The 21496-nt window shown below is 36.3% G+C and overlaps 1 protein-coding gene across 1 annotated transcript in view; it reads right to left on the reverse strand.

The window, feature by feature from the left end:
- The window catches only part of Brd8 (Bromodomain containing 8), a 575604-nt gene that overhangs the window by 396414 nt on the left and 157694 nt on the right, over positions 1-21496 (reverse strand). The window lies entirely within an intron of this gene.

A 21496-nucleotide genomic window follows, 5' to 3' on the forward strand; every position in this document is an offset into this window, starting at 1 on the left:
ATATGGCCAGCCCATCTCCACTTAGCCTGTTTAATGTATTTTACGATATCCATGAAAACTGTTTGAGATCTTAGCCAGGTATTTGTCTTCCTATCTCTTAATGTTATTTTTAGCATACTTCTCTCCATGCAATGTTGTGTTGTTCTTAGCTTTTTGTTTTAATTGATTTTCCTTGCAATATCAGGACTACTAAAAATCAAAATTATCAGAAAAACATATATTAAATAACAGTTAAAATGCATAGGGATGTTTCATTTTCAAAACAATATCTTGTGCAAACCATTGCACTGTATGCTAGTCAGTAGAGACTTCCTAAACAATATTATTTTCCTTGACTAGTTATCATTAGCTTAAGACCCCCATGGAGTCAAAGACTCATCTAGGAGGTCCTTTTGTCATACACACACAGATTATCATACTGCACCTTAAACACACTCAAATGCTCTGCAGACAAAACTCTCAAGCAAAGCATTTCAGTCATTCACAATTCTAAATGCAAAAAACCCTACTTCTCACTCCTTTGTTCAAACCCTCCTTATACAGCTTCCAGGGATGACCTCTGGTTCTCCCCTGATCTCCCATCATTTTCAGTAAAACCTCTTCAACACTGATCCTATAACAACCCCTTACCAACTTGTAGGTCTCTATCATATCACCTCCTATCCAATAGACTCTGTAAATTGCATCTTCTCAACCTTTTCTCATATTCGACATTTCAGAGATCAGAAACTACCTTAGTCACCTCTGGATCCTTTCCAGCATCTCTTCATCCTTTTGAAAACCAGGTGACCAAATCTGCACAGTAGTCCATGTATGGCCTAATCAGAGCCTTATACAATGGAACAAGACCTTAATCCTATAAGTCAGTGTCCTCTGCATCATTCCCAGAATTTGTTTTGTTGTCCTCACAATTTTGGTAGCTTGTTCTCTAAATTTTAGATCCTTATCCACTACCTTCCCGAGATCTCTTATTTCCTCCACTTCCAACAATATATCCCCACCAAGCATAAATTCTACATCCCATCTTTGTTTCCCAAATTTTAAAAGCTTACATTTTGCAACATCTGCTGTACTCTTCATAGTTCGTACCAACTTTGGAATCATCTGCAAACAGCTGAATATCCCATTCAAATCTTCACCAATATCATTAGCATACAGGTTAAACAGCAATTGCCCTAAAACAGACCCCTGAGGCACATGACTAGTGACTTTCCTCTTCCATGAATATTGCTCCCCCATACACAACTTGCTGATACCCATCAGATAGCCAGTCTCCAATCTAATTCACTAATCTAATATCCGACTCCATCCGCTCTAGTTTGACTATCAGCTTATCATGCAATAATCTATCAAAAGCCTTTGAAAAATCTAAGTATACTACTATGAATCTCTCTCCTCTGTCCAGTGAAGCCATCACCTTATTGTAAAGTAGATTACTAAAACATGACCTCCCTTTAGCAAATCCATGCTATCCATCAAAGATAATACCATTGTTGTCAACCCAATTCTGGATCCTGGTTCTCATCAGCCTCTTCAACACCTTAACCACAACATCTGACACTCAGCTAGACCTATAATTTGAAGTTTGAGTTCTGTCACCTCCTTTATAAAGCAGCACAATCTTGCCCTCCTTTCACTCCTTTGGAACTCAACCAACTCATGTTAAAAAAAATATGTCAAGGCAGATGTCAACTCTCTGGCTTTCCTTCAGAATACATGGTGATATATTATCAAGTTCCACAGCCTTATTAATATCAAGTTTACTTAATTCCCGATATTCCTCTTCCTCACTCACAGTCAGTCTTTGCCCCTCATCATCCACTATGCTCAAACTCTCTGTGATGTCACATTCACAAGAATGAAAGACCTTTATGAACTGCTCATTCAGTATCTCCACTATATCTTCCGCAGCACTAGTTCTTATACCATTTTCTCCAATCAATATCATCCTTCCATAATCACCCTTTTTTTTTTCTTTTCTTTTTTTTTTTGCTGGCTACATATTGAAAGAACTCCGTAGGATTCTTTTTGGCTTTGTTAATTAACTGCTGCTCATACTTCACTTTTGATTTTCAATCGTGAAATAAGTGTTTGTTTTATTGCATTTGAAAGTCTCGATGTCATTATGACAGATCACAAAGGCTAACTTAAAATAAAATTCTACCAAGAATTTAAACATGCCATATAATGAATGTATGAGTTCGCCTGCCACCTCAAACGCAAACAAGAAGCCATAAAATTCAACCAAGGGTTGAAACATTTGTGTGAGTTGAGCAAGTCAGTAATGAGAAGTTCCGTCGGAACGATAAACGACACCCTGTTGTGAATGTGTTAAAACTAATAGTGAATGTTGTTATGACTTTCAGATGTTATGGAATTCGACTGAAGAGAATTAGCATTTCAATTCAACACTTGCGGTTGAATTTGGGTCACACGATCATTTGTTAATACCGCACCAATCATGTGCACGTCTTCATAACTGCTCTCTTGTGTAAAACAAAATTCAGCTTGTATGTATTGTAATAATTAAAAAAAAGTTGAATAATTTATAAGCATATAAAAGGATATCACCTGTAAATCGTTGAAGTGCCATAGGTTCGCCATCTAGGGTTTATTGTATAAAGTTTGTTGAAAATTGTCTTCATTTTCTGCCAGGAAAGCGCATTAAAAATCATAAGCGTGTTATTCTCAAGCTGAGCAGTTTATTTTCTGGTGAGTTACATACATATGTAATGCTTTTTTTTTTATGTAAAAGTTTATTTTTATTGTAATGGCCACTAAAACTGCAATGAAAGGGGAAAAACCAACATTAAAGAGGAAATTCATTTCTCTTGAAGAAAAAATTAAAATCTTGGATTGGTTGAAAATTGAAGAAAAAACAAGGAGTTGTTGCAAGGACTCTGAATTTAAATGAATCAACAATTTGAACAATCAAACAAAATGAACATAAAATTCGAGAAAGTGTTATTGCTGGGTCAACGGTAAGTGCAAAGCGCGTTGCTCGTGTTCACAATATTCTAACAGAAAAAATGGAAAAATCTCTAATGATTTGAATAGAAGATTCCACTCAAAAGAAAATTCTTTGGATGGACACCTTATTAAGCAAAAAGCACTCAAAGTTTATAAACATTTAAAAGAACTTGATCAAGATTCTTCAGAAGAAATCTCTCAGCATGGATTTTGTGCCAGTAAGGGTTGGTTCGAAAACTTTAAAAAGCGGTTTTCTTTGTATAATCTTAAAATCCAGGGAGAATCAGCAGACGTCGAAGCTGCCTGGAAATACCCAGCAGAACTTTTAAAAATCATTAAAGAAGGTGGTTATAGTGCAGACCAGGTGTTCAATGCATATGAATCTGGGTTACATTGGAAAAAAATGCCAAAACGCACCTATATTTCAAAAAATGAAAGATCAGCTCCTGGATTCAAAGTTTACAAAGATAGAATTACTCTACTGTTTTGTAGTAACGCATCAGGTGATTACATGACAAAACCAATGTTTATTAACCGATCTGCAAATCCTCGTGCGATGAAAGGGCTCAACAAGTCCACCCTACCTGTTTATTAGAGGGTCAACAAAAAGGCATGGGTTACAGCTAGCATGTTTGAAAATTGGTTTTTCAAGTGTTTTGTACCCAATGTAAAAAGTGACACAAAGAAAAAGAATATGGACTTGAAAATTTTACTAATTTTGGATAACGCACCAGGCCACCCAACAAATTTAAGCCATTCAAATATTAAAATAACTTTTTTGCCACCTAATACTACTTCACTTATTCAGCCACTTGACCAAGGAATAATATCAACATTTAAGTCATATTATATTTGGTGAACATTCCAATTAATTTTGGAAAAAATGGAATCTAATACAAACATGACACTGCCTCAAGCATGGAAAGAGTTTTCAATATTGAATTTCGTGAAAATTATTTCTCGGTCCATTAAGGAATTACAACCCTCTATGCTGAATGCTTGCTGGAAAAAAATATGGCCTGAAGCCACTCTGGAACAAAATTTCGCACCTCCAGTGGATGCCAAGCTACGTCATATAATAAACGTCGCACACCTTTTTGGTGGAGAGGGCTTTTGTGATATGGTTGAAAATATAAAATTAGTGAGTTAACTGATGCAGAAACAGATTTAAATGAGAAGGAAATGGTACAATTAATAGATGGCATCAAACCAAATGGTGGGGAAAGTTCTGCCAAACATTCCGATTGTGATAAACCCGTTAAAGAATTCAGTTTAAAGAAATTACCAGAAGGATTGAACTTGGCAAGAAAGTTAGGAAGTTATTTTTATGGATAATGATCCCTTGGAGAGCTCGGGAAAATTCACGAGACAATTGGATATTTGTTTAGCGCCATATTATGAACTTAATAAAAAATTGCAGCATAGTGGAAAGCAAAGTCTTATTACTGACTTCTTGATGACCAAACTAGCAGAAGTATGCAATGAGAATTATACAAATGATGTCCAAGAGATTTCAAGTGGTGACGACCTCCAACCACTTAAAGAACATCTACGAAATGTTATTTCTGAAGACAGTGATGACGATTAAAGTATGCGCTTTATTTTATTGTGTCTAAAACATTTATGCATTATGTGCAATGAAATTTATGTACAATCAGTAATTTTTATAATTTTATACTATGTATATGTCTCACTGCTTATGTTTTCTTAACTTACATGAATTACCTGAATTAAATAAAAATATTGTTTTTGTTGGATATGTCATGGTAGTTTATATAATTTAAAAAAAAACGATTTCGGAACCTAACCCTACTTTTTCTATGTGATCTAAGTCTCGCATAACGTGATTTATATAACGTGGCATTTCTATGGAACCTAACATCCGCATTAAACGAGGATTACCTGTGTATATATATACATACACACACACGCACACATATATATAATGTTCTTTAATTTTACTGACAATATTACAGAAATTATTTTTGTGCTATTTTCAAATGCTTGTATTGAATATCATTATGTTAAATATTTATAAATAATAATGTTTTCAAATAACATTTATTGAAATAAATATGCAATATTTTTCTTTTCTACATAGATCATCACCTTTCAGGTTTAGAAACAACTTTTTTTCTTTTTACGAACAACGAAATGATGTTGTGAGAACCGCGAGAAAAATTGTGAGAATTATTTTTCAAAAATTCTCACAATCATTCAGAATAATCACTTACTGTGCCTAATTTATAAATTAAACTTTATCATAGATATGTATGTGAAAACACACACAGTGTGTATGTATATATATATATATATATATATATATATATATATATAGGGTTCAGTACTATCTGCAGGGTGTCTTGACCATATCCCATGCGAATAAGTGCAGGGGGGGAGGACTACTGTATGTTGTATCTGTTGAAAAAGGTACTTAGAAAACAGGATTATTTCTTTGCAATCTATTTCATAGCCACTAGTTTTATTTTCCATCAGCTGTTCAGATGAAATCATTTTAAGTTTTACAAATACATTTCTTGATATTCATGTTGGAGGTTTAATGGAATATTATCAGCACTGAGAAAGGATTAAAACTAATTTTAATACTTCCAATATTTCTTCTCCATCACAGAGACATCTTAAGAGATTACAAAAAAAAAACTTTTTCTAACAACACACACACAAATATAATACAATAGTGAAACTAAAGTCCTATTTAGGAGGTGTGCCCTCTATGGTAGGGTTCCAATTCGTCCCGTTTTTCCCGGGCCAGTCCCATTTTTATAAAAATGTTAGGAGTTAATTCCAAAAGTCTTGCTTTTTTAAGTATCCTTCAGGAAAAAATGGATAAACGGATTTTATCTCGTTTTTAGTACCAATTTCTATTACAATGTTAATAATAAATTTTATTTATTTATTTATAATAATAATCATTAGTATTATAAATAATATAACTAATAATAACTAATGGTGATGTTCTTTTTTCCCATGCTTCTGTTATAAAAGTATCTTAGCTGATCAATACTTTGCGTGTTATAATTTTTATCGTTTTCTGTCCCTATAATGTCGAAATGTAAGTGCAGTATTAATGATAATATTAGAAGATTTTAATGAAACTACACTTTAATGAATTTCCTTTCATTAAAGTGTAGAAGAAAATGTGGAATGTACTTTATGTAACTGTAAATTTTGCATTTTGCATGGTGGTCGGTCAGACTTAGTCAACTACGCGAAAAAGAAAAAACATAAAGCTGCTGTTCGAAGTAAGGCATCCAACTGCAGTATAAGTAATTTTTTAATTGTGAGAACCAAGAGTGAAAGGTTAAAAGAGTTATCACTGGCAGCACAGGAAGCAACCTTCGTGTATCACACAGCAGTGCATAACCACAGCTTTAACTCCATGGACTGCACAACAACCATCGTGAAAAACATTTTCAACGGTAAATTCAGGTGTTCGCAAACAAAGTGCAAGGCAATAATAACCAATGTTATTGCACCATTAGTGACAAAGCAAATTGAGGAAGAGCTAAAAGAAGTTCGTTTTATATCAGTACTAATCGATTCATCAAATCATTTTGACACGAAATTAGTGCCTCTGGTAATTAGATACTATCATCCAGAAAAAGAATTCTTGTGTAGAAGCTTAAGTGCTGTGAGGACATTATGTTGGAGGTTTAATGGATTTTTTATATAACACTCAGAAAGAATTAAATTAGAATTTAATACTCCTATATTTCGTCCTAGTCACTAGGACATCTACGGGGATTACAAAAACAATTCATGTAACATGCACACAAAAACTTACAATACTAAGTCTAACCACGTGGGCGACACTAAAGTCCTATCTAGGTGGAGCGCCCTCTATGGGCGGTAGTAGGTGGCCTGGAATGTAAGGTGGGACCTCTGGTGATGAGTGTTTCCCAAATCTTCGGAAGCTTAATGCAACCATATTTGTTAAGATTTGGTTGGTTTCTGAGAGCTGCTGCTGCTTCTAAGAAAAGTCTCTCTTTCTTGAATTTGCTGTGGTGGAGCATGGTGGTTTTCTTCCATGATACTCTGTGGGTGGTGTCCAAAACATGGTCAGCCAAGCCTGAATGGCCATAGTTGTGTTTAACGATGTACGACTTGTGTTCCTCTAGGCGGATGGATGCTGATCTGCCTGTCTGTCCAAAGTACGCAAGCTTACAGGAACAGGGTACTTTGTAAACTCCAGGCAGAGAGAGAGGGGGGGGGAGCTGATCTTTCGTAGAACGGATAAGGGTAGCAAGTTTGCGGTAGGGCTTATATGCTGTGTGTAGGTTATACTTTTTTAGTATCTTGGCTATTTTTTCCGAAGTGCCTCGGATGTAAGGTATGGTGATGGCATTTTTAAATTCTTGTTGACGAGAGGGACGGGGAATGGGGGAGGAATTAATTATTTTTTTGATACTGTGTTCACTGTAGCCATTGGAGAGGAAAGTTCTGTGTATGTGGTTAAGCTCAGTAGTGAGGGCGGTTCAAAGGTTGTGTACTCTCTTGGTAAGGGTTTTAATGATGCCATATTGTTGTGAGGGGTGGTGGTGGTGGGAGAGTTTGTGAATGTATCTGCCTGTGTGTGTGGGTTTTCTGTATACAGTTAAGGCAAGTGTATCATTGGGCAGGCGCGTGATTAAGGTGTCTAGGAAGGGTAAACAATTGTTCTTTTCCTTTTCCATAGTAAACTGGATTCTTGGATGTAGGCTATTGAGATGACAGAGGAAGGAGTCTAACGTGTGTGGGCCATGAGGCCAAATGGAGAACACATCATCTACATATCTTAGCCAGATAGAAGGTTTGAGTGGGGCTGAGTCTATGGCTGAGTCGTTTTTCGAAATCTTCCATATAGAAATTGGCAAGGGGGGGTGAGAGGGGGGAACCCATGGCGGTTCCTTCTATCTGTTTGTAGATTTTGTTATTCCAAGAGAAATACCCAGAGTTGATGGCAAAGGAAAAGAGATCTAAGATGTCAGAGGGGAAAACGTTTTCTAAGAGAGATAAAGTGTCAGTTAAGGGAATATTGGTAAACAAAGAGGAGATATCAAAGCTTACCAATATGTCTGTATTGTTCAACGTTAAATTTTTTGTGAGGGCTTTAAAGTGGGTCGAGATTTTTATATAGGAAGCTGAATTTCCGGTGAGGGGGGACAGAGAGTTGGCCAGCTGTTTAGACAGTCTGTAACAAGGTGCATTGGTGGCATCTACTATAGGTCTAAGTGGGGAATTGGGTTTGTGGATTTTTGGTAAACCGTATATTCGGGGGGAACGGGAGCGGAAAGGTTTAAGTTTTTTCGTGACGTCAGGGCGCCAGGAGGTTACTTTTTTAAGTAAGATTTTTAATTTCTTAACTTGTGTTTTTGTGGGGTCGTGTTCTAGCGGGATGTAGGTAGCGCGATCGTGGAGGATAGTGTTCATTTTACGATTGTATTCGCTGGTATTAAGCACAACTGTGGCATTACCCTTATCCGCTCTAGTGATGACAATACTTTTTTCTTTGCGTAGTTTCTGGAGAGCCATGCGTTGGGCATAAGATAAGTTGCTTTTTGGAGGTGAAGAGTGAGCGAGGATGTTGGCTATGTCGAGTCTGATGTTGTTGGCTACCTCCGACGGTAAGAAGTGCCGGTGCTCGATGTAATGGTTAACGTCGAACGGGGGATCGGTCGCTTACCGTCGGAGGTAGCCAACAACATCAGACTCGACGTAGCCAACATCCTCGCTCACTCTTCACCTCCAAAAAGTAACTTATCTTATGCCCAATGCATGGCTCTCCAGAAACTACGCAAAGAAAAAAGTATCGTCATCACCAGAGCGGATAAGAATAATGCCACAGTTGTGCTTAATACCAGCGAATACAATCGTAAAATGAACACTATCCTCCACGATCGCGCTACCTACAATCCCGCTAGAACACGACCCCACAAAAACACAAGTTAAGAAATTAAAAATCTTACTTAAAAAAGTAACCTCCTGGCCCCCTGACATCACGAAAAAACTTAAACCTTTCTGCCCCCCCCCCCGAATATACAGTTTACCAAAAATCCACAAACCCAATTCCCCACTCAGACCTATAGTAGATGCCACCAATGCACCTTGTTACAGACTGTCTAAACAGCTAGCCAACTCTCTGTCCCCCCCTCACCGGAAATTCAACTTCCTATATAAAAAACTCGACCCACTTTAAAGCCCTCACAAAAAATTTAACCTTGAACAATACAGACATATTGGTAAGTTTTGATATCTCCTCTTTGTTTACCAATATTCCCTTAACTGACACTTTATCTCTCTTAGAAAACGTTTTCCCCTCTGACATCTTAGATCTCTTTTCCTTTGCCATCAACTCTGGGTATTTCTCTTGGAATAACAAAATCTACAAGCAGATAGAAGGAACCGCCATGGGTTCCCCCCCTCTCACCCCCCCCTTGCCAATTTCTATATGGAAGATTTCGAAAAACGAGCCATAGACTCAGCCCCACTCAAACCTTCTATCTGGCTAAGATATGTAGATGATGTGTTCTCCATTTGGCCTCATGGCCCACACACGTTAGACTCCTTCCTCTGTCATCTCAATAGCCTACATCCAAGAATCCAGTTTACTATGGAAAAGGAAAAGAACAATTGTTTACCCTTCCTAGACACCTTAATCACGTGCCTGCCCAATGATACACTTGCCTTCACTGTATACAGAAAACCCACACACACAGGCACATTCACAAACTCTCCCACCACCACCCCTCACAACAATATGGCATCATTAAAACCCTTACCAAGCGAGCCCACAATCTTTGTTCCAGTGGAACCACCCTCACTACTGAGCTTAACCACATACACAGAACTTTCCTCTCCAATGGCTACAGTGAACACAGTATCAAAAAAATAATTAATTCCTCCCCATTCCCCGTCCCTCTCGTCAACAAGAATTTAAAAATGCCATCACCATACCCTACATCTGAGGCACTTCGGAAAAAATAGCCAAGATACTAAAAAAGTATAACCTACACACAGCATATAAGCCTACCGCAAACTTGCTACCCTTATCCGTTCTACGAAAGATCAGCTCCCCCCCTCTCTCTCTGCCTGGAGTTTACAAAGTACCCTGTTCCTGTAAGCTTGCGGACTTTGGACAGACAGGCAGATCAGCATCCATCCGCCTGGAAGAACACAAGTCGTACATCGTTAAACACAACTATGGCCATTCAGGCTTGGCTGACCATGTTTTGGACACCACCCACAGAGTATCATGGAAGAAAACCACCATGCTCCACCACAGCAAATTCAAGAAAGAGAGACTTTTCTTAGACGCAGCAGCAGCTCTCAGAAACCAACCAAATCTTAACAAATACGGTTGCATTAAGCTTCTGAAGATTTGGGAAACACTCATCACCAGAGGTCCCACCTTACATTCCAGGCCACCTACTACCACCCATAGAGGGCGCTCCACCTAGATAGGACTTTAGTGTCACCCACGTGGTTAGACTTAGTATTGTAAGTTTTTGTGTGCATGTTACATTAATTGTTTTTGTAATCCCCGTAGATGTCCTAGTGACTAGGACGGAATATAGGAGTATTAAATTCTAATTTAATTCTTTCTGAGTGTTATAAAAAATCCATTAAACCTCCAACATAACATTCAGAAAAAGGTGTGAAGGTGAATGTGTTGGAGTTAGTTAATTTAGGTGGTGAAACTTCAGAACTTTTATTTTCTTATGTGTTGGAAGTGTTACAGAAGTTAGATCTCCTGAAAAAGCTTATTGCTACATTAGTAGATAATACAAAAACAAACTTTGGTGGAAAGAAGAGAAAGGGAAAGAATAATCTTACTTCAAAATGCAAGAAAATGCTGTGAACAATTTAATTGGAATTGGTTGCCCTGCACATGTGATACATAATGCTGTGCAGACTGCTTCAGATTGCTTACCTAATGATCTTCAGTTAATAATTAACAAGATTTACTAACATTTCCACATTTATTGTGTACGAGTTGAGGAACTTAAATCATTTTGTGAATTCACAAACACAGAGTATAAAACTGTTTTGGGTAGCAGCAAGACAAGATGGCTCTCTCTTTTGCCTGCAATCCAGAGGATTATTGACATGTTCTTTCAATTGATGTCATATTTTCTTTCTATTGACAAATGTCTTATCAGTCTCAAAAATTTCATTGAAAATCCACTTTCAATTACACTCCTGCATTTCCTTGCCAGCCAGCCAGTTAAAAACCTTTCAGGATTACATTAAATGTATTGAAAAGAAAGATATAACAATAATTGAAGTGAAGGATGAAACAAACAAACTGGTGGAAAGGTTAAATTGTAGGAAGGCAGAAAAGTTTCTTACTACTGTGAGAAAACAGTTGCAAGGATTAAAAAAAGGACACATAACAGTTGAAAAGTTTAAAAGCTATGCAGTAGATTTCTACTGCACCTGTATTGAATATATTCAGAAGTGGTGTACACCATTTCTCACACTTCTTCAGTCTATGGATTGGATTAATTTGAAGGGAAAGGATCCTATGACTTGGAAGAACATACAAGAAAGCTATATATTCACGCAGACAGTGTCACCAAGTTTTACTGTGAATGAAGAGGACTTATTTGATGATTTTGTATATGCAAAAAAATATTGTGAAAGCAAATCTGAAGTGTGGAGTGAACAGAAGGATCAAAGTGTCAGTGATAAATGGTGTGAAATGTTTGCTCATTTTACAAAGCAGGGTATAAATTCTGGGAGTATTAAATGCCTAGTTAGTTTTTGTTTAGCACTGCCAGGAACTAATGCAGCTGTTGAACGTGTTTTTTCATTAATAAATGAGCTCTGGACAGATGGAAAAAAACAGACTTAAAATTCAGACAGTAAAAGCTTTAATCATTGTAAAGACACATTTTAAGAATTTCTCTTGTGCTTGCTGAGTACTATAATCAAATATCAAAAGGGAAAAAAAATTCTTGAACAGGTCCATAAATCTGATAAATATTTTTTTATTAAATATGTTTGTGATTAATAATTTTAAAGTGGATTTATGTTAATGTATGTTTATAGCAGTATTGAATTTAAAGTGCACCATATGTAATAGTTTTATTTTTGGTTTTCTTAATTTTTAACATGTCCCATTTTTTTACAAAATGTCCCAGGTTTTTTAAGTAAAAATTTCAGAATGTCCCAGATTTTAGTAAAACATTATGGGAACCTTACTTTATGGGCATTTGCAGGTGGCCTAGGATGTAAAGAGGCTCTAATAATTAATGTTTCCCAAATTTTGGGAAGTTTAATGCAACCGTATTTGTTTAAATTCGGTTGATTCCTGAGTGCAGATGCAGATTCAAAGAATAGTTTTTCTTTTTTGAATTCACTATGGTGGAGCATGGTGGTTTTTTTCCAGGAGATCCTGTGGGTTATATCCAAAACATGGTCTGCAAGGCCAGATTGACCATAATTATGATTGCATATGTATGACTTGTGTTCTTCTAACCAGATGGTTGCTGATCTGCCTGTCTTTTTGAAGTAAGCCAGCTTACAGGCACAAGGTGCTCTATATACTCCAAGTACTGAGAGAGGAGGGAGCTGGTCTTTGGTGGAACGGATAAGGGTAGGTAAGGGTGGAGCTTAAAAGCTGTATGAAGGTTGTACTTTTTTAATGAACTGGCAATTTTTTTTGATGTACCATGGGTGTAAGGTATGGTGATAGCATTTCTGAAGTCCTTCTGAAGACATGGTCGGGGAATGGGGAAGGACTTGATTATTTTTTTAACTAAGTCACTGTAGCCATCGGAAAGGAAGGTGTTGTGTATGATTTCGGTTGAAAGCTCAGTTTCACTGGAACAAAGATTATGGGCTTTATTGGTAAGAGTTTTAGTAATGCCATATTGCTGAGAGGGGTGGTGGTGGGAGATTCTGTGAATGCATCTGCCTGTATGAATAGGTTTTCTATATACAGAGAAAGAAAGGTTACCATTAGGAATGCATGTTACTAAGGTCTAGGAAGGGTTAAACTATTGTTATTTTCCCTTTTCCATCGTAAACTGGATTCTTGGATGTAGACTATTCAGGTGACTGAGGAAGGAATCTAATGTACCTGGGCCATGAGGACAAATAGAGAACACATCATCTACATATCTTAGCGGATAGAAGGTTTTAGAGGGGAAGAGTCAACGGCTCGTTTTTCAAAATTTTCCATGTAAAAATTGGCAAGAGAGAGTGAGAGGGGGGGGGGCCCATGTCAGTTCCCTCTATCTGTTTGTAGATTTTGTTTTTCGAAGAAAAATAACCAGGGTTGATGGCAAAGAAATTCTTTCTGAGAAGCTTCCTCTCAGAAAGAATTCCAAAAAATAAAAAATAAGCACATCAAAAAGTTTAATAACCTTTGTAAATCTAAACCTCAAGTTCAACCGCTCCATACAGTCAACCTATTGTCCAAAAGACTCAGCGAAGATGCCATTAGTGCCCTAAGCCTCGGAAGCAATTTTGCTGTCGCACCTAAAGAAGTTCCGGTATTGGATATTATGTACAACATCAAACGTGGAATCTGTCACTTAGCTCCAGAAACAGCCAATAACATCAAACTTGACTTAGCTAACATCCTCTCCTAGTTGTCACCTCCAAAAATTAATTTATCTTCCAGACAACTCTCTGCCCTCAGAAAATTACGGAAAGAAAAAAGTATTGTCATCACCAAAGCTGATAAAGTTAATGCCACTGCTGTTCTTAATGCCTCAGAATATAATCGGAAAATGGATAATATTATTCTCCATGACCAAGCTACCTACATACCACTTGAACATGATCCCACAAAAACTCAAGTTAAAAAAATTAAAAACCTACTTAAAAAAGTGTCCTCCTGACATTACAAAAAAAACTCAAACCATTCTGTTCTCATCCTTCTCGTATATACTGTTTACCTAAAATCCACAAACCTAATTCTCCCCTAAGACCTATAGTAAATGCCACCAATGCACCTTGCTACAAATTGTCAAATCACTGGTCTTACCACATCTCATGTAAAAAAACTCTACCCACTTTAAAAATTTAATTGAAAATCTTACATTAAATAATACAGACATATTGGTCAGCTTTGACATAACACTGTTTACCAATATTCCCATAATTGACACCTTAACACTATTAAAAAACGTTTTTCCTTCTGATATCTTAGAGCTCTTTTCCTTTGTCATCAACTCTGGTTATTTCCCTTGGAAGAACAAAATCTACAAACAGATAGAGGGAACTGCCATGGGTTCCCCACTCTCACCCCCTCTTGCCAATTTTTACATGGAAAATTTTGAAAAACGAGCCACAGACTCTACCCCTTTAAAACCTTCTATCTGGCTAATATGTAGATGATGTGTTCTCTATTTGGCCTCATGGCCCAGGCACGTTAGATTCCTTCCTCAGTTACCTCACAGTCTACATCCAAGAATCCAGTTTACGATGGAAAAGGAAAATAGCAATAGTTTACCCTTCCTGGACACCTTAGTAACATGCCTTCCTAATGGTAACCTTTCTTTCTCTGTATATAGAAAACCTATTCATACAGGCAGATGCATTCACAGAATCTCCCACCACCACCACCCCTCTCAGCAATATGGCATTATTAAAACTCTTACCAATAAAGCCCATAATCTTTGTTCCAGTGAAACTTCCCTTTCAACCGAACTCAAACACATACACAACACCTCCCTTTCCAATGGCTACAGTGACTACATAATTAAAAAAATAATCAAGTCCTTCCCCATTCCCCGACCACCTTTTCAGAAGGACTTCAGAAATGCCATCACCATAACCTTACATCCATGGTACATCAGAAAAAATTGCCAGTTCATTAAAAAAGTACAATCTTCATACAGCTTTTAAGTTCCACCCTTACCTACCCTTATCCGTTCCACCAAAGACCAGCTCCCTCCTCTCTCAGTGCTTGGAGTATATAGAGCACCTTGTGCCTGTAAACTGGCTTACTTCGAAAAGACAGGCAGATCAGAAATCATCCGGTTAGAAGAACACAAGTCATACATATGCAATCACGATTATGGTCAATCTGGCCTTGCAGACCATGTTTTGGATACAACCCACAGGATCTCCTGGAAAAAAAACCACCATGCTCCAGCATAGTAAATTCAAAAAAGAAAAACTATTCTTTGAATCTGCATCTGCACTCAGGAATCAACCGAATTTAAACAAATACGGTTCCATTAAACTTCCCAAAATTTGGGAAACATTAATTATTAGAGCCTCTTTACATCCTAGGCCAACTGCAAATGCCCATAGAGGGCTCACCACCTAGATAGGACTTTAGTTTCACTATTGTATTATATTTGTGTGTGTATTGTTACAAAAAAGTTTTTTTTTGTAATCCCTGAAGATGTCTCTATGATGGAGAAGAAATATTGGAAGTATTAAAATTAGTTTTAATCCTTTCTCAGTGCTGATAATATTCCATTAAACCTCCAACACGAATTCTTCACAGCACTTAAGCCTCAACACATTTCTTGATATGTTTTCAACAGTGTTTTTTTCCTTAAAAAAAAGTCCCAAATACTGCATTACTACTTCTACTGCTGATTGCCATTCCTAAAATAATCTATGCCTTAGAAATACTACATAATAATACTTTCTGCCTGAGGAAAATTGTGAAAGTTTTGATTATTCTCACTGTTATTGAGAAAGAAAAGGAACTACACATTTCATGTTTCTTAGTGCTGGCTCTGATATGCAGTCTCAAATGTACATTAATTTTGTTAAGGTTGCTCTTAAGTGTGAAGGATTATTACTCTTAATGGTGAAAATTGATAGCTATCACTTCTCATCCATGTTTCTCCAAATATATCATGTGCTTCACACCAAATTTTGGTGAACTGAAAAATAAGTCAAGGCTGGTAGGGAGGTTAATCTCCTCATTCCCACTTCTAAAAAAATGATCAAAATTAAAACTGACAATCATGTATGATTTTTTTAATGTAATATTTCAAGTTACCCACTGTTTTAGAATGCATTTATTTGGAACAGCATTACAAATGAAATTGTCAGAAAAGAAGTTGCATCATTAATATTTAATGTGTAAAAAAAAAAAAACAGAAAAAAACAAGCTACAGATAGGTTGACTGCATAAAACTTGCTTTAGAAGAACTAATGAAATCAGAGACCTGACTTTGAAGAAAGCTGCTGACATTTGAACTAGGCATGAAGTCTTAAAATTGTGTTAGATTAAATCTGGTATATTTCCTTACAGTATAAACCAAAAAAATAATAATAATAATGATGATAAACCAATAATAAGATTTCAGCACATGCTATGTAACAAAATAAAACATGATAGGTAAATATATCTGTTTTATAATGACATGCAACAAAGGTTAAGAAAAAATAAAAGAAAAGTACACAACGTTCTAAATGAAACACAATCTATGCATACATTTGCAAGAAACAGTGTGATGTTGTGCAATATATCATAGCGTAATCTTGTTCATCGAGTAAGAGTCATAAAAAAATAAACAGGTTACACAGGTTGGGATGGGGGGGGGTAGCACAGATCTCTTGCTATCAAAGTAACAATGCATCATCATCATCATGCGTATCAAGGGGTTAGGCCTAGCATTCCCTGTTCTGGCCTTAGAAGCCATCGTTGAATCGTTTAAGAGGACGTCCTGGTTTTATTTTTCCTAATGGCTTGTACTTTATGGCTTGTTTTGGTAATCTTTCTGTTTTCATTCTTTGAATGTGTTCCATCCATTCATGTTTATATTTTTTAATTTTTTCTGTTACTGGTTTTTGGTTTAATTCTTTCATAATTTCTTTGTTTCTTTTGTGATGAAATAGGGTATACTTTGCAGTTTTTCTCATAAACTTCATTTCTGCTGTTATTAATCTTTGTTTGTCTTTTTGTTTTATTGTCCAGATTTCGCTTCCATACATTAAGACTGGAAGGGCTAATGTATTGTATACTTTTAGTCTGGTTTGTTTTTGAACTAGGTTTGGTTTAAATATAGAGTTAATTACACCTGTTATTTTTAAATATTTTGCAATTTTTACATTCATATCTTTTTCATTTTCATATGTGATCATATATCCTAGGTAGTTAAATGAATTCACCTGTTCTAACATCTTGTTATCTATTACTATTTTAGTTCTTGCTGGATCTTGTCCTTTAAAGGCCATAGTTATTGATTTTTCTGTTGATATTATCATACCATAATCTTTGGCTATCTTATTTAGATCTAAAATAGCTTTCGGTAAGTTATCTTCAGAATTTGTAATTATTATTTGGTCGTCGGCAAAAAGGAGAGTGTTTAAGTTCATTGTAGGAGAAAGTTTAATTCCTTGATGTAAATTTTTATTCCATTTTATTATTATTTCATTTAAGTAGATATTAAAAAGAGTTACTGAGAGGGGGTCAAAGCTGTATAACTGAGAGGAGACCTCCACATAACCTTTAAAGGAATGCAGAGAACCGACCAGGGCTTCTGACCTAATGTCCAATCCTCACCTTCTCGTGGTGCACCCTGTTGGGTATCTATTTGGATATGAACGAACGAGGATGGGCTGGCAATTTGGGATTTAGCTGACCAAATTGTATTCTTATTGGTTAAACGAAAATAAAAAATGATGGTACAACATGACAAAATTTCATGCCGCCTGGGGCGTCGCCCAGTTAAACAAAGCCCCCATTGTTTTTGCCAGGGAACCAGAGCGAACAGTAAAAAGTCAGTTACTGGAACAAATCTGAAAACAAACCCGAACTCAACATCACCAGAGTTAAAGATCGGTACTATCAACATAAGAAGCCTGAATGGCAAAGAAATGGAGCTAGCTGAGGAATTAGATAAGTACCAGATCGACATAATAGGAGTGACTGAAACAAAAAAGACAAAAACTGGTGAGATCTTTCTGAGCAATAAATACAAAATGTTATATTCAGGCAATGACAATCAAGGAAAAGAAGGAGTAGCCATATTATTCAACACAAAATACGAGGCTAATCTTCTTGAATGGCAGCCAGTCTCAAGTAGAGTAATGTTGGCAAATATGAGAATGGGGAACTGGACAATGAGACTTATTTGTGCCTATGGTCCTACAGAAGGTTCTACCAAGGTAAAAGTGGAGGAATTTTTTGATACTTTAGAGAAAGCAATTGACACAATGAAAAAAGGAAAAGTTGGTCCTTGTTGGGGATCTAAATAGAGTAGGAAATGATTGTGAAACATACAAAAATATTTTGGGAAAATTTGGAGAAAAGAACAAAGCTAATAATAATGGCAAATATCTGTTGGATTTTTTGCTCAGGACATGGACTGGTTATTACTAACACCATGTTCCAACATAAAAATGTGCACAAATTCACATGGAGAGAAGAGGCAAGGAATAAGAAAAGTCTCATTGACTATGTTATTGTTGATAGTGATGTTTTCTCCCTGGTGCAGGACACCAGAGTGTACAGAGGATTTGAAATTGGAAGTGATCACTATTAAGTCTTTAGCAGGATAAAACTGAATTTCATATCGAAATGAATAACATGTAAGAAAGTTTTAAAGCAAATAAAAGTTGAGCAGCTCTGAGATGTGAACTGTAGACTAAAATACACAAAGATTATTGAAGAAAAAATGAAAGAGTTTGAGAACAGCAATCAAACCGTGGAGATTCAGTGGCAAATTCTGAAGAAAACATTGATTGATTCTGCCAGAGAGGCATGTGGTGAGGTTATCTGCAAGGATAAAAAAATCAGAACTCCCTGGTGGACACAGGAAGTTAGAGAGGCAGTGAAGGAAAAGAAGAAAGCATATCAAAAGTTTCTGTCAAATAAGTCAGCTTGTGCTCTTAGAGAATACAGAGACAAATGCAAGAATGCTAAACACTGTGTAAAATTAGCTAAACAAAAGTCATGGGAGGACTTTGGCAAGACTATAGAAAATAAATATCAAGGTGGCAAAATATTCTGGAGGTTGTTGAAGAAGCTTAGGAATGGAGGAAAGAGTGCTGTAAAAGGAGTTAGAGATGATAATGGTGACATGAAAACGGGAGAAAAAGATATCCTTGAATTATGGAGTAATTACTTTGAAAAACTGCTAAATGAAATAAGCAGTGATGACGGCACAGTGGTAAAAAACACTGACCAGGCATGCAGTCAGGAATACATATCCATACTTGAAGTAGAAAAAGCCATCAAAGGCTTGAAATGTGGAAAGGCAGCAGGGGTAGATGATATTCGACCAGAAATGCTGAAGTATGGGGGTATAAGAGTCTTACAATGGCTTCACTGCATAGTTCAGAAAGCCTGGACAGAGAGACGAATTCCCGATGATTGGAGTAGAGCTCTCATAGTACCCATATATAAAAAGGGAAATAAAACTGCATGTGAGAATTACAGAGGTATTTCCCTACTGAGTGTTCCTGGCAAGATCTATGCAAGTATACTTGAGAAACGGTTGAGAAGAATTGTGGAAGAAAAGCTTGGTGAAGAACAAGCTGGATTCAGGCCAAATAGAGGCTGTCAGGATCAGATCTTCACTTTACGACAAATAGTCGAGAAAGCATGGGAATATAACAGAGATCTGTATTTAAGTTTTGTCGATTTGGAAAAGGCATATGACAAGGTGCCAAGAGAGAAGCTATTCAATACGCTACAGTTAGATGGTATCAATTGGGCATTATATCAAGCTATACTTAGTCTTTATTTGAGTTGTAGGTCAGCAGTTAGAATTGAAGGAAGTACAGGAAGATGGTTTAATGTTAAATCTGGTGTGAGACAAGGATGTACATTATTCCCTCTGTTATTCATTATCTATAAGGATCACATTATGAAGGAAAGTGGTATTAAACATGATATCAAAATTGGAGATGTTAATGTCAGCTCTTTGCTTTATGCAGATGATGTTATACTTCTAAATAAATCCGCTACAAGTCTGCAAGATTCTCTGACTAAATTGAATAGCTGTTGTAATAGATATGGTATGAAGGTCAGCAATAAAAAGACAAAGACAATGAAAATAGGCAAAATCATTGAAAATGTCAACTGTGTTGTGAATGGAGAACCTGTGGAACAAGTGAAACATTTCAGCTACTTAGGCACGATTTTTACTGAAGATGGTAAATTAAATATAGAAATAGACAACAGAATCAGCAAAGCTGGTATGGTAGGAAGTCAACTGAATAAATTCATATGGAATAAGAGAGAAATTAGTCGGAACACAAAATTAGCTGTATACAAGACAGTGTTCAAACCAGTTTTAACTTATGGATCTGAGAGCTGGGTCAGATCCAAATCACTTTACCAAAGGCTAGAGACCGCAGATATGAGAGTCCTGAGAAAGATTATGGGCGTGAACAGATGGCATCCATGGCAATATCATATTAAAAACGAGGATAATAGGAAAGAACTTGACATTGTCAGCATCTAGGAATGTGTTCGCAGAGCTAATCTCAGGTGTTATGGTCACTTAAACAAAATGGGCGAGGAAAGATTAGCAAAACAAGTGTTCTCTGCCAGGTTGGCAGCAAAACGACCCAGAGGAAGACCAAGATGAAGGTGGATTGATACGGTACAAAGTGCCTTAGACGATAGAAATATAAGATCTGATAATGTTGGAGTATTGACAAGTAATAGACTGATTTGGAGGAAAATTGTAGATAGGAAGTTAGTAATGATGTAATTTTTTTCATGTAGTACTGTAATATCCTATACACACCTTGAGGGTAAGTGGCAGGAATTTGATGATGATGATGAGAGGGGAGGGGACATCCCTGCCGAACCCCTTGATTTCTCTCTCTCTCGTATATGATGCTCGTGATTTAATCTTATTTGTATTTGTTTATTTTCATATATACTTGTGATAGCTTTTAGGATATTATTTGGTATTTGTCTTTCTTTTAATATGTTAAATAATATGTCAAATGCATTTTCAAAGACAATAAATGCAATGTGTTTCTAAATTGTATTCTCTTCTTTTCTCTATTATTAATTTTAGACAAAAAGCCAGGTCTATACATGATCGTCCTTTTCTAAATCCATTCTGTACTTCTACGTAACAATACATTTCATATAAATCCAGAATCTATAGTAAATCAGAATGCATGCTTTCTCTCCCCTCTCCCCCAATTATGTAAGTAAATAATGCCTAAAATATTTACAAAATATGTTTCACTGCTGTTTATTATTATTTTTTTTCTCAATTTATGATAAACTATCAGTTACAATGCAAAACGATAACATATAAATACCATGAATGGGAGAGGTTAGTCAAACATTAGAAAACCTACTCTTGAAAGTGAACTAAATTTTTTGATCCAGTCATCAATACTAAAGTTTCTAATGAAGAGGATGCTGGCTTTGATAAGATTAATCATCTAAAACCTATAAACAGGAATTCAAACCACTAGTCAGCATTAACTGACTTTATTAATTCAATAAAATAAATAACTGAATCCTCTAATACCTTTCAGGTGCCCATAGGAAACACTCTTTTAGTCCTAACTTTTGAAATTGAAAGACAGTTAATCTCCATAATTAATCATTACAATAGTTTAGTATAAA

The sequence above is a fragment of the Typopeltis vanoorti genome, chromosome 5, assembly GCF_054136105.1.
Source record: "Typopeltis vanoorti isolate ZY-2024b chromosome 5, IOZ_Tvanoo_1.0, whole genome shotgun sequence".
Lineage (NCBI taxonomy): Eukaryota > Metazoa > Arthropoda > Arachnida > Uropygi > Thelyphonidae > Typopeltis > Typopeltis vanoorti.